The sequence below is a fragment of the Coenobita brevimanus genome, chromosome 6 (genome assembly GCF_032717465.1).
Source record: "Coenobita brevimanus isolate Jiangsu-jjx chromosome 6, ASM3271746v2, whole genome shotgun sequence".
Classification (NCBI taxonomy): domain Eukaryota; kingdom Metazoa; phylum Arthropoda; class Malacostraca; order Decapoda; family Coenobitidae; genus Coenobita; species Coenobita brevimanus.
The window spans coordinates 63,861,974-63,876,687 of record NC_136959.1 but is presented as its reverse complement, the minus strand read 5'-3'; positions in this window follow the sequence as shown (position 1 = coordinate 63,876,687).

Genomic DNA, 14,714 nt, shown 5'->3' with positions numbered 1-14,714 from the left:
ATTCTTTCTGAAGATTAGCTTACTTAGAATATCCTAGCGTCTGGAATATCAAGTTTACAAAATAATTTAGTGTAACAGGTTGTGGTAATGTGGCTTTTAGTACCTACTAGTCAATAACTTTTCCCCACTTTACCTCTTCATTTCGATGACAGAAAAACCTCCAGTCACCTCTAGAGTATTAAAACCCTTGTGATAAGTCCCGGCCGCCGCCCCGACTCGAGCACTCTACCACCACACCACCAGGCAGCAGTACAGTAAAGCATATGATGGTATAACCTGACTGGCAGCAGTTTGGGTGGAGGAAGTGTGATGAGGTAGGTGATAATAACTGGTGCTTTTTTGGGGGGGAGGTTCATTATCTAAATTTCTTTTAATATATATCTTCTAATCACACAACACCCGGAAAAAAAAGTTATAATGCTAAATAGATGAGTACGCTTACATCCCTCACTTGTATAAAAAATGGTGAGATTATCTCGCCCCGTGGCTAATCAGTGAATATTAGACGGACCTTTATTAGCTATGAATAAAGATTGTGATTAATGTTGATTAAATGGTGTATCAATCGAGTCCACACACGATACATATACTTGTAGGCTATAGGGTTGGATATGGTATGTGTGGGTTTACTAGGGTGTATTTCATCACTTCAGTACTATGACGTTTTGCTTTTATTTACCTTCAGACGATTTCATTCAGCTCAGGGGAGACTTTTCCATCTGGAGGGGACAGATACAGCCATCATCAACCCCTTCACATCCAAGGTGCTCTCTCAGGTTAAATATTATCGTACAGATTTAGGAAAAATATGCCTTTATAAATGTCATCGTATGGAAAGGATTAATTAACAATGAATACAGAGTGAGAGAAACGCTGCCTCTCATATGTATAAATCAAAAGTCCACACACAATATAGTCTATAGAGTTTGATATGAAAAATACGATTAGCCACTTCACTACAATGACTTATTTCATATTTACTACTTGTTATCTCCAGCCGATATTGTTCAAGTTAAGAGAGGCGTTCCGAACTGGGCTGGTTATAGAGCCGTCATTAATGTTTACAATTAGAGAGGTATATATTTTCGAAGCCTTATATATTTAATCATTTAATAGGGAGTCTAACTTAAAAAATACGCTCTCTCTCTCTCTCTCTCTCTCTCCATTCCGCCACTCCGTCTCTCTGCCACACCACCAGTCCAAAGTTTAACTGGACGAGACGCAAACAATCTCATGCTGGCTGACTTTCACTAGACTATGCCGCGTCCACACACACACACACACACACACACACACACACACACACACACACACACACACACACACAGCAACGCGAAGGGTGAGTAGCCTACTGGAGGTGGATCTCTCTCTCTCCCTCTCTCTTTCTCTCTCTCATTTGTAATCGTCCATCCACTTCAATATCTGTCTCAGTCTATGTGTCTGTCTGTCGGTCTGTCGTGTATCTGTCTGTCTGTTTGTCTGCCTGTCTGTCTGTCTGTCTGTCTGTCTGTCTTCCCACCTGCCTATTTATCTATATCTATCGTTCCATCTACCTCCAGAACTACCTACTTTACCTATCTGTCTATCTATGTATACCTATTATTCACTCATTCTATCATCATTCCTTATGTCCCCTCTCTCTCTCTCTCTCTCTCTCTCTCTCTCTCCCAGTTCAGCGCTTATTGGTCATTTAGTGCAGCGGGTCATTTGCTTCATTGGAGTTACCATAGATACCCAAGCAATACGGACGCTAATGAAGGGGAAAGAAAATGGGAGACGGTGAGGGGAGGAGAGTGTGGAAGGGACGGATGCATGCAGAATGAGAGGAGGAAGAGGGAGGGAAAGAAGAAGGAAGAGAGGAGTGAGGGAAGGAAGAATGATGAGAGAATGAAGAGAGTAGGAAAGAAGAGCGAGGGAAGAATGAAGATGGTGAGGAAAGAAGGACGAAAGAGGGAAGGACGATAGGGGAATGAAAATGGAAGATAAAAGGGAATGAAGTAGGAAGAGAGGAAAATGAGGAAGAGAGGAAAATGAGGAAGAAAGGAGAAGGGAAAGAAGGAAATGAAGGGGTGAGAAAGAGGGAAGGAAGAAGGAAGCGAAAGGGAAATTGAGACAGTAGTGAGAGGGAAGGAAGATGGAAGAGAGAAAGGAGAATGAATAAGGAAGAGAAAGAGGGAAGGGAAGGAGCAAATGAAATGGCAGAAATATAGAAAAGATAAATAATGAAGGAGGGGAAAGGATGGACAACTGTGAGAATAAGAGGATGGAATGAAATGGAGGGAAGAAAAAAAGAATGGACCATGAATACTAAGGAAAGTGGCATAAAGAAATAGGAATGAGGAAGACAAGAATGAGAGAAAACTGAGGAGAGGAAAGGGAAAGAAGACTGAAGGGAGAGAGGAAAAACAGATTACAAAGAGGCAAAAAAAAGTCGAAAAACGGAGAGCAACTGAAGTGTGAAGGAGGAGAAAACAGGAATGGGATAAATGAGAGAAGGGATATATGAAAACTGGAGAAACGAGAAGGAAAACAGTGATAATTTAATTGAAAGACGAAAGGGGTGAAATACGGGAAAGAATGCAACTGTGGATTATGATGCAAACAGGGAGAAAGGAAGAGAAAAGAGAAAGAAGAATGGAAAATGAAAGGGAGAAAGCTTTTGCAAGGACAGGTTAGAAACAAAAAGTCAGAAAAAAAAAAAACATGGGTAAATCTGAAGAAAAGTAAAGCAGACGGTAAAGGACGCGAAACATGTAAGGCAATGAAGATTAAAGAGAAAGAAATAATAAAAAAGGAAAAAGGGAGAAACGGAAGAATGAATGTGAAGAGAAAAAAACACACAGTAAACACAAAATATTTAGTACCTTTTGGTTATCTGAAGAGAGAAAGAGGAAGAAAGACTGGAAAGATAAACAAAACAACAAAAGGAAAAGGAAGCAAAATGACGAAAAAGAGAAGACGAAAGGAAAGGATGATGGAAGAGGGAATCAAGAAATACGAAGACGCTGAGAAGAAAAATAGGAAAGAGAACATGGAGAGTGGAAAGGAGAAGAGGAGATGAAAGAGAATAATTATAAAATGGATAAGTAAGGGGCAAAAGGAGAGATGCAGAAAAACGATGAGAAAGAGAAGAGGACATTAAAGGAAATGAATATGTGAGGGAGAGCAGGCGAGGAACAGCAAGGAAAAAAAAAAAAAGAGCGAGGGATGGCAAAAGGAAGGAACCACGGAGATGAAAGGGAAGGCAAGGGAAAGGGAGAGACAAAGAGGGGAATGAAAAAAGGACTGAAAAAAAAAAAGAGATAAATGGAAAAATGAATTGAGAGAGGGAAGGAGGCTCAGGGAGGAAAGGTAAGTTGAAAGGGAGAGTCAGTGTAAAAAATAAATTCGAAAAAATAGAGAATAAAGGGAAAAATGAGAGAGAGAGAGAGAGAGAGAGAGAGAGAGAAATATGAGAAAAATATAAGAAAATGCAGAGAGATGGAAAGAAGCTAGAGGAAAAAAAATGATGATGGAGGAGAAAGACAACGAACTGAAAGAAAAGGGAATGAAAGACGAATTAGAAGACAAAAGACGTCAAGAGGCTGAGAGAAACAAGATGACGTTAAGACAAGAGCACTGAAGATGTGTAGGATGTGGTGTCTGCTGCTTTACCCTTTCACTACGAGGCGCCTTTTAAACCCTATGGAATCGTCTGGTTGTGGTAAAGCAATAAAGACGACCTACAAATAAAAAAAAAACAAATAACAGTAATTCAAAATTCTAAATAAAGAGCTGAATTTTGTTTTCATGATCTGTCGTGGGAAAATAAAACCCTCAACCCCACCACTCCCTCCCTCCCCCTCTCTCTCTCTCTCTCTCTCTCTCTCTCTCTTTCCCCGTGTCCCTCCCCTCTCTTTCCTTCCTTCCGCGTCCTCCCTCCTCTCGCTACCTCATCAGTCAAGGAAGTTCTCCCTTCAGTTATCGAAATGGACCTCCTCCTCTCCAGCTCACATCTGCTCCTCTTCCCTTCCTCCAAAATCGCTTCTTTCTCCTCCCCTTATGTCTTTCTCTCTTACATTCGCACAGATTTCCTCTTGCCCAATCTTCCATTCGTCTTATCGCATCGAAGCATCTCCTCTCTCTCTCTCTCTCTCTCACACACACACACACAGACACACACACACACACACACACACACACACGCAAGTACACTGTAATATGGATGGACCACCTTTTCTCCAGACCTGGCCTTTGTTAATGAAAGCTACGATATTTATCCTCTATAGGGCGAAAAGCCTCCCCTAAGCTGCATGAAATTGTCTGGAGAGAGAGAGAGAGAGAGAGAGAGAGAGAGAGAGAGAGAGAGATGGCCCTTGTTTTAATTCTTTAATGTTGAGGACATTTTCTTATTCGTGCCGTAGCCAGACTATTGTTATTATTATAACTATTATTATTATTATTATTATTATTATTATTATTATTATTGTGTTGTTGTTGCTATTATTATTATTTTCATTATTACTATTATTATTATTATTTAGGAGGCTTCGCAGCATCCCTTCCAAAACCTTTAAATCCTCGACTAAGGCAATGACGATTGGAATGATATAATAATGATGTAAAAGAATGAAACGAATATAAAAATAATGATACGAACAAAAATATGAAGAATGCGAATGACAGATTAATAAGGCAAAATAAATCGCTATGTTAATGGCGTTAAGAGGCTCCTACTGCCACCAGGAACACAGCCCTTAAAACTTCCTCATAGTGACTTTTTTTTCCCTTTCTCAAAACCAAATTACCACCAGCAATTTCATCCAGATTAAGGTCACTCTGGCAAGGAAGGGGTTAGTGAAGGCTACGTGAGCAATAGCCTTACCTGTTGGATCTGACGCCTTATTTACACCTCCTAAAATCGTAAGGAAAAAAATCGAGAAGGGGGAGCAAGATGGCACTTTTTATTAACTCGTTTTTAACCAGAGATAGTTATTATTTTTTTCCTGCTGCGGTGAAACGAAAATTCTTTATCATACCAGAGCTCCCTGACGTTACTTGTGAAAGGTTTAGTAAATGACAAATCTAATGTTCGAATAAAAAAGAAAAAAGTTGAGATTAATAACAATGAAAATACTCGATCGGATAAAAAAAAAAAAAAAATCTCTCGCTTGCGAACGGCCATTAACTTTCTCTCTCTCTCTCTCTCTCTCTCTCTCTCTCCTGCCACTCTTCCCCTCGCCCTCCAGCTCTTAGGTTAATCATCCTACATTCATATATTCACTGCACTGACACCTCACCAGCTTCTCTCTCTCTCTCTCTCTCTCTCTCTCTCTCTCTCTCTCTCATAAACCTTACAAGTTCTTTAACAGTGAGGCCACATAACTACCGAATTACCTAAGTATACTCTAAAACTTTTCTAATATCCCCTTCACACACTATCGACCCGTCAACGCTGTGCTTGGTAGTCTGCATTATTTATTTATATTTTTTAAAGACTGATGTAGAGCTTTGACAGGAAATGTGGAAGTGTGATACGAGTTTGGTCCAACGGGAGGTCATATTTAGATGAGGGTGTGTCGGCCTAACATTTTTTTCCGGAAACGTGGAGATTTATTACCGCAGACTTTGCACATTTTTTAGCAAAGCTTCATGTTTGGACCTGTTATGGTACTGCCGCATCTGCTGATTACTTTTATAGTTGTTCGAAAGAGGTTCCAGAATTGAGAGAGAGAGAGAGAGAGAGAGAGAGAGAGAGAGACTCAGGAGAATTATTATGCGCTTTAGGACATATGAAAACCTGAGTGTTAGAATAATGAGAACGCATTTACCTCGAGGAAGAATATGACATCAAAGAACATAATGGCTGTCACGTCCAGAGCATTTATCAAATTTAACATCGAGTTCCTGGAAGAGATGTTTTTCATTACACTTCACTCAGGTTACAAGCATGACTGGGGATGAAGGAGGAGGGGAAGAACGCTGCATCAAAAAGAAAACAATAAACATCCAAGTCTAAAGGATTCATTTAATATCGAGTTCCAGGAAGATACATGATGCAACTTATTACACTTTCTCTTACTGTAGCTGCACACACAATATCTATACGGTATTTAAGAGTTAAGAGGGAGAAAGGAAAGGGAAAATTCAGGGAGCAGTAAGTACATCAATATATCCAACATACATGGTGACGAACATTTTAAGATGGCGCGTCTGGATTCTAGGAAGCGAGATAATGAATTTACCACCCTCCCTTTCAGTCTCCTCCACAGAACAGTTATAAAGGAACTGTTACAAGGGCGTAGGAAGGACGGACACAGAGGGGACGGTAAGTTGATCAGTGAACAAAAAATAAATAAATAAATAAAACTTTCAGCATTTATCTGAGTTTGTGTCGTAGAAATTAATCAAGTGCATTTCTTACTCTATTGTTCCAGCTGCTCCACAAAGTATAGGTTAATCGGTATATTTTGTTGAGGATTTTTGTCATTCTCTAGCCTACTTCTGGATATCTGATTGGCAGAATATGATAATACTAAGGGTCTATATCCTTTCCTTAGCACTTTTCCGTAACTAGCGCCATATTATGTTGTTATCTCTTGCTAAAACTCGGAATTTAAGATGGACAGATGGTGGATTTTACGCCAAGTGAAAGTGACCAGAATTTAGTTGCAGAAGAGCATATACGTGAGTGATGGAAGGAGGTGAGGTAAGACCAGTGAAGAAGGCAAATTTTTTCTTTGGGGGGCATTACCTAACTTTATTTTGAGTACCGGGATGTGCAGTACTCTTTCTGAGCTTCCAAAAGTCTTTCAGCTGGTTTCCCCAAGTATTTAATGATCAAGAGCTACATGGGAAAACAAAGAGGGAAAGTTAGGTAAAGGTAAGGACAGTATGGCAATAAGCCCTGCAAAAATGAACACTGGATCATTTGTTTATTTATACATTTATTATCTCCGAGCTCATGGAAGCGGGAAACTGCATTTATTACATTGTTATTCATTTTACAAGTGTGACAAAGGAGAACAGAATGGAGAGAGAGAGAGAGAGAGAGAGAGAGAGAGAGAGAGAGAGAGAAACTCATAAAGCTCATACTGAAGTTGGTGACGAGAAGCTAATGAAATTCCCGATTGCTTCAGGAATTTCACCTGAAGTTACAGGCTCATATTAAATTTCAGAGACTTTCACAATACACAACATAGCCCCTTCAGTTCAATGACTTACTTAAGATTATTATTTAATTCTCTCTCTCTCTCTCTCTCTCTCTCTCTCTCTCTCCATTTCTCCAATGTTTTTCCTCTCTACTTTCCTTCCTTCCTTAAATCCTTACCCGGTACGGTACCTTTCATTCCCTCATCCTTCTTTCATTCCTTCCTTTCCTTAGGTCGGGGAACTTTTTAAGGGTATTACCCAAAAATTTATATAAGTACAATGAAATTACCCCAATTTGAAAAATAAATAAATAAAATCCACGTCTTTGTACACATCTGTCAATAATACGGCGGCTAAGCAACAAATATCATGATACAAGATACATGGTTTTACATCCTGTTCGCTAAAACTTTATCTATGTGAAAAATCAGTAATATACCGCAAGCATTACATTGTACCGCAAGCATTACCCCCCAAATTTTCAGATTTACCCCATTTGGAGTAATTTACCCCTGTTCCCCGACCCTTCTCTCTTTATGGTCTTTCTCTTCTCTCTCCTTCTCTTCCCTTGTTCTTCCTTTTTCTCCTGCCTTTTATTCGCACCTTTCCTCCTTTCCTTAGCTTCACCTGTTCCTTTCTCACCTTATGCCTATCCTCTCTTGCTCCTCTCTCTTCATCTCTCCCCTTTGTTTTTCCCTTTTCTCTCCTCACTCCATTCTTCCCTCTCTCTCTCTCTCTCTCTCTCTCTCTCTCTCTCTCTCTTCAATTATTACCAATTTTATTTTCCTCTTCACGTCCCTGTTTCCATTCCTCCATTCCTCAAAGACATAAAACTAACTAACTTTCCCCTTCTATCTCCTTTTCACATTTCACCATCTTCTTTGTGTCTCTTTATTTTACCATATCCCTCGTCACTCTTTCTTTTTCCCTTCATCTCCTCTTCCCTCCATCTTTAATCTAACATCCATATTTCCTTTCCACCTGTTCACTTTCTTCATTTCCTTTCTTCCTCACTCCTCTAGTCTTTCCCCCTCCCCCCCTTTTTTTTTCTCGGCCTCTTCTCCTCTTCCTCCTCCTCCATCTCCCCTCCATTTCTTTTCTCTCCCCTCCCCTCCCCCCCTCTCTCATCCAGAAAGCCAGAATTTCTTTTTATCTCATTCGGCGCTGATTAAAGTCGAATTGTGTAAGGACACGAGGACGGGAGGGCGGCTTACCCTCCCTCCTTCCTTTACACCTAAAACCCGCCCCCCCCTCTCTCTCTCTCTCTCTCTCTCTCTCTCTCTCTCTCAACATACACAATTAGACAAATGGATATACAGATAGATAGACAGGCAGATAGATACACAGATAAAGATATACGCAAAGCCATTACTGATACCCAAAGTAGGTTTATCTCAGGACGACACTATCCTTAGACGGAACACCATTTTATTATGTGGGTATATTTCTTACGGTCAGAGCGTAATTTAATTTTAGGTGTGAAGAGAAGAAAGCGAGACGAAAAGGGGAAGGATGGGAGGGAGCTGGGAGAAGCGGGGGCGGAAGGGAGGGTGTAGGGGGAAGGAAGGGAGGGTGGAGGGAGAAGGGAGAGAAGGAGACGGTCTATCCTGAATTCCAAGTGGGGAGGGGGGAGAGAGAGAGAGGAAGCCGAAAAAATGAGTATGTAAATTTAATATATACGGTAATGAAAGGGGTGGAGGATTCGCCCCTTCTGGAAAACTGAAAAGGGGCGGGAAATTTTCGGGGCTCCATGTCTTTTTTTTTGTGTGTGTGTGTGTGTGTGTGTGTGTGTGTGTGTGTGTGTGTGTGTGTGTGTGTGTGTGTGTGTGTGTGTGTGTGTGCGTGTGTGCGTGTGTGTGTGTGTGTGTGTGTGTGTGTGTAGAAAAAGTAAATCAAAAAGCTGGCTCAGGAAGATTAGGCTGACTTGCGTTTCTGGATGAGAGTCGCTGTGTGATGTAGACTATACTGTGGAGAGAGAGAGAGAGAGAGAGAGAGAGGGGGGGGGAAATACTTAATTATAATGACTGGAAATTAAAGTAACGAGGATGCTTTACCGGTCACTTAAGGATGTAATGGAATTGTTATTGGTGGTGGTGGGGTGGGGGGATGTGGTGTGATCGGTGGTGGTGTGGTGTGGTGGGGGGATGTGGTGTGATCGGTGGTGGTGTGGTGTGGTGAAGTTGTGGTGGTGGAGTGAGTGTCATGGTGGTGTGTGGTAATGAAAGTGTGGTGGTGTGGTGGTGTAAGGGTATGATCATGGAGGTGGTAGTATGTGGTCGTGGTGGTGTAAGATTCTGGTGGTAGTGCTGAACGCAGTAACTTAGGGGAACTGTGCTGTGAATTTTGGTGGTGGCAGAACAGGCATGCGATGGAGGTGTTATTGTGTGGTAGTGGTGGTGTTTGTGTATGATAACGAAATCTGCTTTATTTACGTGTGATATGTTTCAGTGCTTCAGATGAGAGAGAGAGAGAGAGAGAGAGAGAGAGAGAGAGAGAGAGAGAGAGAGAGAGAGGGGGGACAGAGCTAATCAACAACAAAACTAAGAACTCCGAGGTGATGAATCCAAGAGGAGAATGAGCATGGGGGTCATCATGAGATCCTGACGCCCCGTTTTTCAGCTGTGCCACAATTTTCCCGAACTGACAGAAGGGTATTCATTGCCTTTTCTTAGTACAGACAGTAAACACATAACCTTCGCTATGCAAAACAAAAATATTGAAACAAATATGCAAAACATCCACTCCTTTCCTATGTTTCACTAACTTGATAGCTATTGCCATGAGTGAGTAAAGAAACTCTGCCCCACCCTTCCTTTACTCAATGCTGGGTATGTCCTTGATCCAACAAACCTACGGGGAAAGGCAGGCAGGAAAACAGGAAGCAAAAGAATCATCTCCCGACAGAGCCAGTCATCAGAGAGCTGGAAACATGAAGAAATAATACAACCCATATTGAAGAAATTGCCACAAACTTAACATTCTCAGGTTTCTATGACTCACAAATTACGTCTCTATGGAAGAGAAGTTTTGAAATCTATCCATATCGAGGAGACCAAAGGCAGTAGCTGCACTAGCAATCATAGCCTCATAGTCATATGAATAAGTTGTCCCTCTCCTGCAGCCGACCATCCACCTTTCAGGTAAGAAGGAGAGAACTAAGGCACGTTTTCATGACCTGGCAGCTCCATATACCAGTCATGTAAGTGCCGCCATGTGAACTCGTCCTTCTTCACCACACATGGCCCATAATCAACTAAATGACAAACTTACGCAAACTGAAACAACGGACCGACATGAGGAAACAAAAGATTTCTCTTCAATACACCCATTCATCACAGAAACGAGGACATAAAACACGTGACTAATGCCGACATCGAGAAGGCCATCAAGGAAGCAATTACAGAGCCAGTCCAGGGAAAACACAGGAGTCTCCCCCCGTGTCGGCAAAAAGAAAACGGACGGCTCATTGCATTCGTCTCGTTCGTTCGACACTCCGAGACAAGTTGGGTGTCGAGAGGCCCGCTTTTTTTTTTTTCTTCCCCCCCCTTCTCTCAGAGGGATTAAGCGAATTTGTCTCTTACAATGTCTTCAAAATTATTCTGCAAGTATCTAAGTCTCGTAATCATTATCTTTACCATCGTCGCTGTCATTTTCATCATCATTATCATCATCATCATCATTAAACCAGTGCATACGTCTGTTACTGAATACGGATTCGAACTGGTCTCGCCAATATCCGAATATTACAAAGATCATCCATCATCATTCAGTTCTTGTACTGTAACTGTGATCATCATCATACATCATTAAGTGATCATGATCATGATCATCATCTTACTCTTGTAGAATATGAAGAGTGTCACCTAGGGAGAAAAAATAAGAATGGTCACGCATAAATATAAATCTTTGGTAAGATTACCTAAACCAGCACAACACACACACACACACACACACACACACACACACACACACACACACACACACACACACACACACGTTCTACTGTAACTCAAAGAATCTCAGTCAGAGGCACAGAACCGTATAGAGGCAAGAAATTCACCCCAATAGCATCACAAGCTGCCAGAGAGAGAGAGAGAGAGAGAGAGAGACGGTGGAGGAGGGGATAAGGAAAATGTATTCGAACTGGAAAGAGTAAATCACAACAGAAAACGGGGAAGAAAGAATCGAGGAGAGAGAGACAAAGAGCAAAAGCCAGTGAAGCCAAAGCCAGACAAACAAACCAGCACAGACAGACGGAGAGAGACAGAGGGAGGGACACAGACGTAATTTGGAGAGCGGGGATAAAAAAAGAGAGAGGGGAGAAAGCACAGAGAGAAAAAGAGAGAAAGAGAAGCCCCCAGTTCGAGCAGAGGAAGTGAATCGAATGGAGAGTGTGGGAGGAAGGAAGACGGGGGAGGGGAGGGAGGGCGTGAATAAAAATGGAGAGAGAGAGAGAGAGAGAGAGAGAGAGAGAATGAAGACGCGAAATGAGCAAGGAAGGAAGGTGTGTGCCAGAAAAGTGAAAAAAGAAAGAGGGGGAAATTAAGCGTAGGGGAAGAAGAATGTGAGTGAGTGAGGAAGATAGAAAACTGATATGAACGGAAAGAGAGAGAGAGAGAGAGAGAGAGAGAGAGAGAGAGGAGGGACGACTGGTATGAACTGCAGAGTGAGAATGCAGGAAGAATATTGAAAACTGATATATTCATTACATTAGGAGGAACTTTGATAGGAGTGAGAAAAAGGGAGACCAAGGATGAGACGGTAGGATAAAATGAAAGATTACAGAGACAAAAATTCGTCTCTTATTCCACTGTGTCCACCTCACACTTCGTCCATGTCTGTCAATTTCCTTCCAGCCTCTCTTGACCTAAGGTTATTAGTGAGAAGCAGAAGAAGTGGAATATTAGGCGAACTGGCGTCTTGACTGTTCTGTAACGAGCAAAAGTTCGCCTATATTCCCCTTCCAGAACTGTGTCCAGCCTTCCATATTTGTTTTTCCTCCTAGAATGTTAGTGTATCCGTCAATTCTCACACTCTTTTGGTGTGTGATCCTTCCTCCCTGTACTCTTGTCATGTGCTTTATAATAAAATATTTCACGTGACATCTTCCATTGCCACAGTCAGTAAGGAATTGTTAGCGAACTTTTGGGTGAGCTAGCACATGAGGGAAGGCGGTGTGGAGTGGTGATGACTTGTGATAGAATTGAGGGTTTTATTCTGGTCAAAGCTAACCTGGATGAAGGCTGGATTTAGGCAATGAACATGATACAGTACTAGGATTCTTTCATTGTAAAAAGTGTCTTCAACTTTGAAGTCTCTCTCTCTCTCTCTCTCTCTCTCTCTCTCTCTCTCTCTCTCTCTCTCTCTCTAATTGCCCAATGCCATTAAACGTAAGCGAATGTCAGGTGCTACATGTAGACGACCGCAATAAAAGATATGAATATGAAATGCCATGGCATAATGTTAATGAGCTGTAAAGCTACGATCTTGGTGTGACATTATAAGACGTAAAATATTATTACTCTCTCAACAGTTTTGGGAATCATCTAAAAGGTTTAATGAATGCTAGGGTTTATCAAGAAAAAGAATTCCCATTTGTTCATACAACTGTAATATTTCAGTGCGACTACATTTGGAATACGTACGGTAGTACGTTAATCTTAGGTGAAAGTTATTTTCACACGATATTTTTCTATTTTTACCGATATTTGTGCTGATACTAAGGAAATTATAAATATTGATAATTTGAACTACCTTGCAGCCCAAAATTCACATGGTCAATTTTGGTCCCCATGCTTGTGCAAGGACAGGGAAACTAGAGTCTGTACGACGTAGGGCGGTCAAATAAAATTCTTTAATTCGTGATGAATCATCTGACGATAACTTAATGCAATATAATCTTTAGTCTGATAATAAAATGCTGCGATAAAGTTTGGTATTAATGACACTATGTTCTTGACAACCGTGTGGGATGGCTGGTTCCCTCGGCGTTGGGTGACTAAAAATTGAAGTATGACTCATTCCCTCAGCATATGGTGACTCAGACTCAAACCAATACACATGGAAGTTACAGTTCATGAATGGTGTGTGCACAATCATGCTTTTCACAAATCACGATCGAAGTCTATATTTTAACGTGTTGTTGGCAGCGGGCCTCATACTGCAGCCAAGCACGTTTATCAATTCATTATTCATTTTCTAATCCCTTACTGTTCCACAATGAATGTTGGGGTCCAGGGCTAAACTGCTTATTCCCGACATTTAAGACAAGGGTGGCAACCTCACTCGCCCCTAAGTGGCCTCTAACGACACACACAGAAAAGTTTATGGACATTACATCCAGTCTTTTATGGTCAACCTTAAGATCAATTGATAAATTAAAGGAAGGTGAGTCAAGGGGTAGGGTGGAACTCTTGAAAACTTCACAGGAGGAGTCACACACACTCTCCCTATTAATGTGGTTTAGATTCCTGCTCACAGTTAAACAAAGCAAAAAAATAGTATATAATAATAATTACACGTGAGGGTAGCTACTCTGGCCACTGACGGACTACCTAATTAGTACTGTAAGATCTGTGTGTGGTTTGTGTATATAAAGAATTATGTATTTCACTTTTCCAAGCCACATTTTCTCTCTCTCATCCCGAATCCCCATAATGATCATATATTTGCATACATTTTTCACCCCGACACTTGCATCCACTTCGTCTTATCACCTCCAATTACCTTAATAATACTCATATTCTCACCATTACTGGAAACCTAAAAACAGCATCTCCAAATTTGCTGCGATGCTGTTATTCCTCACAATCGCTTTCCTTTCTCCTTCATCTCTCTCTCTCTCTCTCTCTGACCCCTACTCTCAGTCGCCCCCCCCCCCATCCTCCAGCCCCTGACAAACGCTCTCCATTCCGCCGTAACAGCGCCCCATCCCTCACGGCTGCTCCTCATACCTCTGCTCCTGAGACGATCCGGATTATTCTTCTCGCGCCCCAGCTGAGGGATTTTGTCACCTTAAGATTTGTGGTGCTTGACCCTCCTGTTGGGTCCTCTCTCTCTCTCTCTCTCTCTCTCTCTCTCTCTCTCTCTCTCTCATCTTCCCACTTTTAAGAGCACTGGGCACACTCGTTCTCACAGCTCCGGCAACCGTTTCAAGAGTTAATTAGAAACGGTTCCGCATACGCTACTCCCCGGAAATTAAAAAGAGGGAGAGAGAGTCTTTTGCGAATAGTCTCTCCCCTCCTCCTCTCTCTCTCTCTCTCTCTCTCTCTCTCTCTCTCTCTCTCTCTCTCTCTCTCTCTCTCTCTCTCTCTCTCTCTCTCTCTCTCTCTCTCTCTCTCAACCCATAGGAATTTATTAAAACTGATGAGCGTTTTCCCCGGTTCAGTGGGTGCATAGAAAGACGATGAGTGATTGATGAGAGTCCATAACGAAGCCTGTGTTGGGTCAATGGCAGGGAAATTGGCTTTTATTGACATCAGTGCCGGGGAAAATGACTGTTGCCTTACGATACACTGGGCATAACTCTCTCTCTCTCTCTCTCTCTCTCTCTCTCTCTCTCTCTCTCTCTCTCTCTCTCTCTC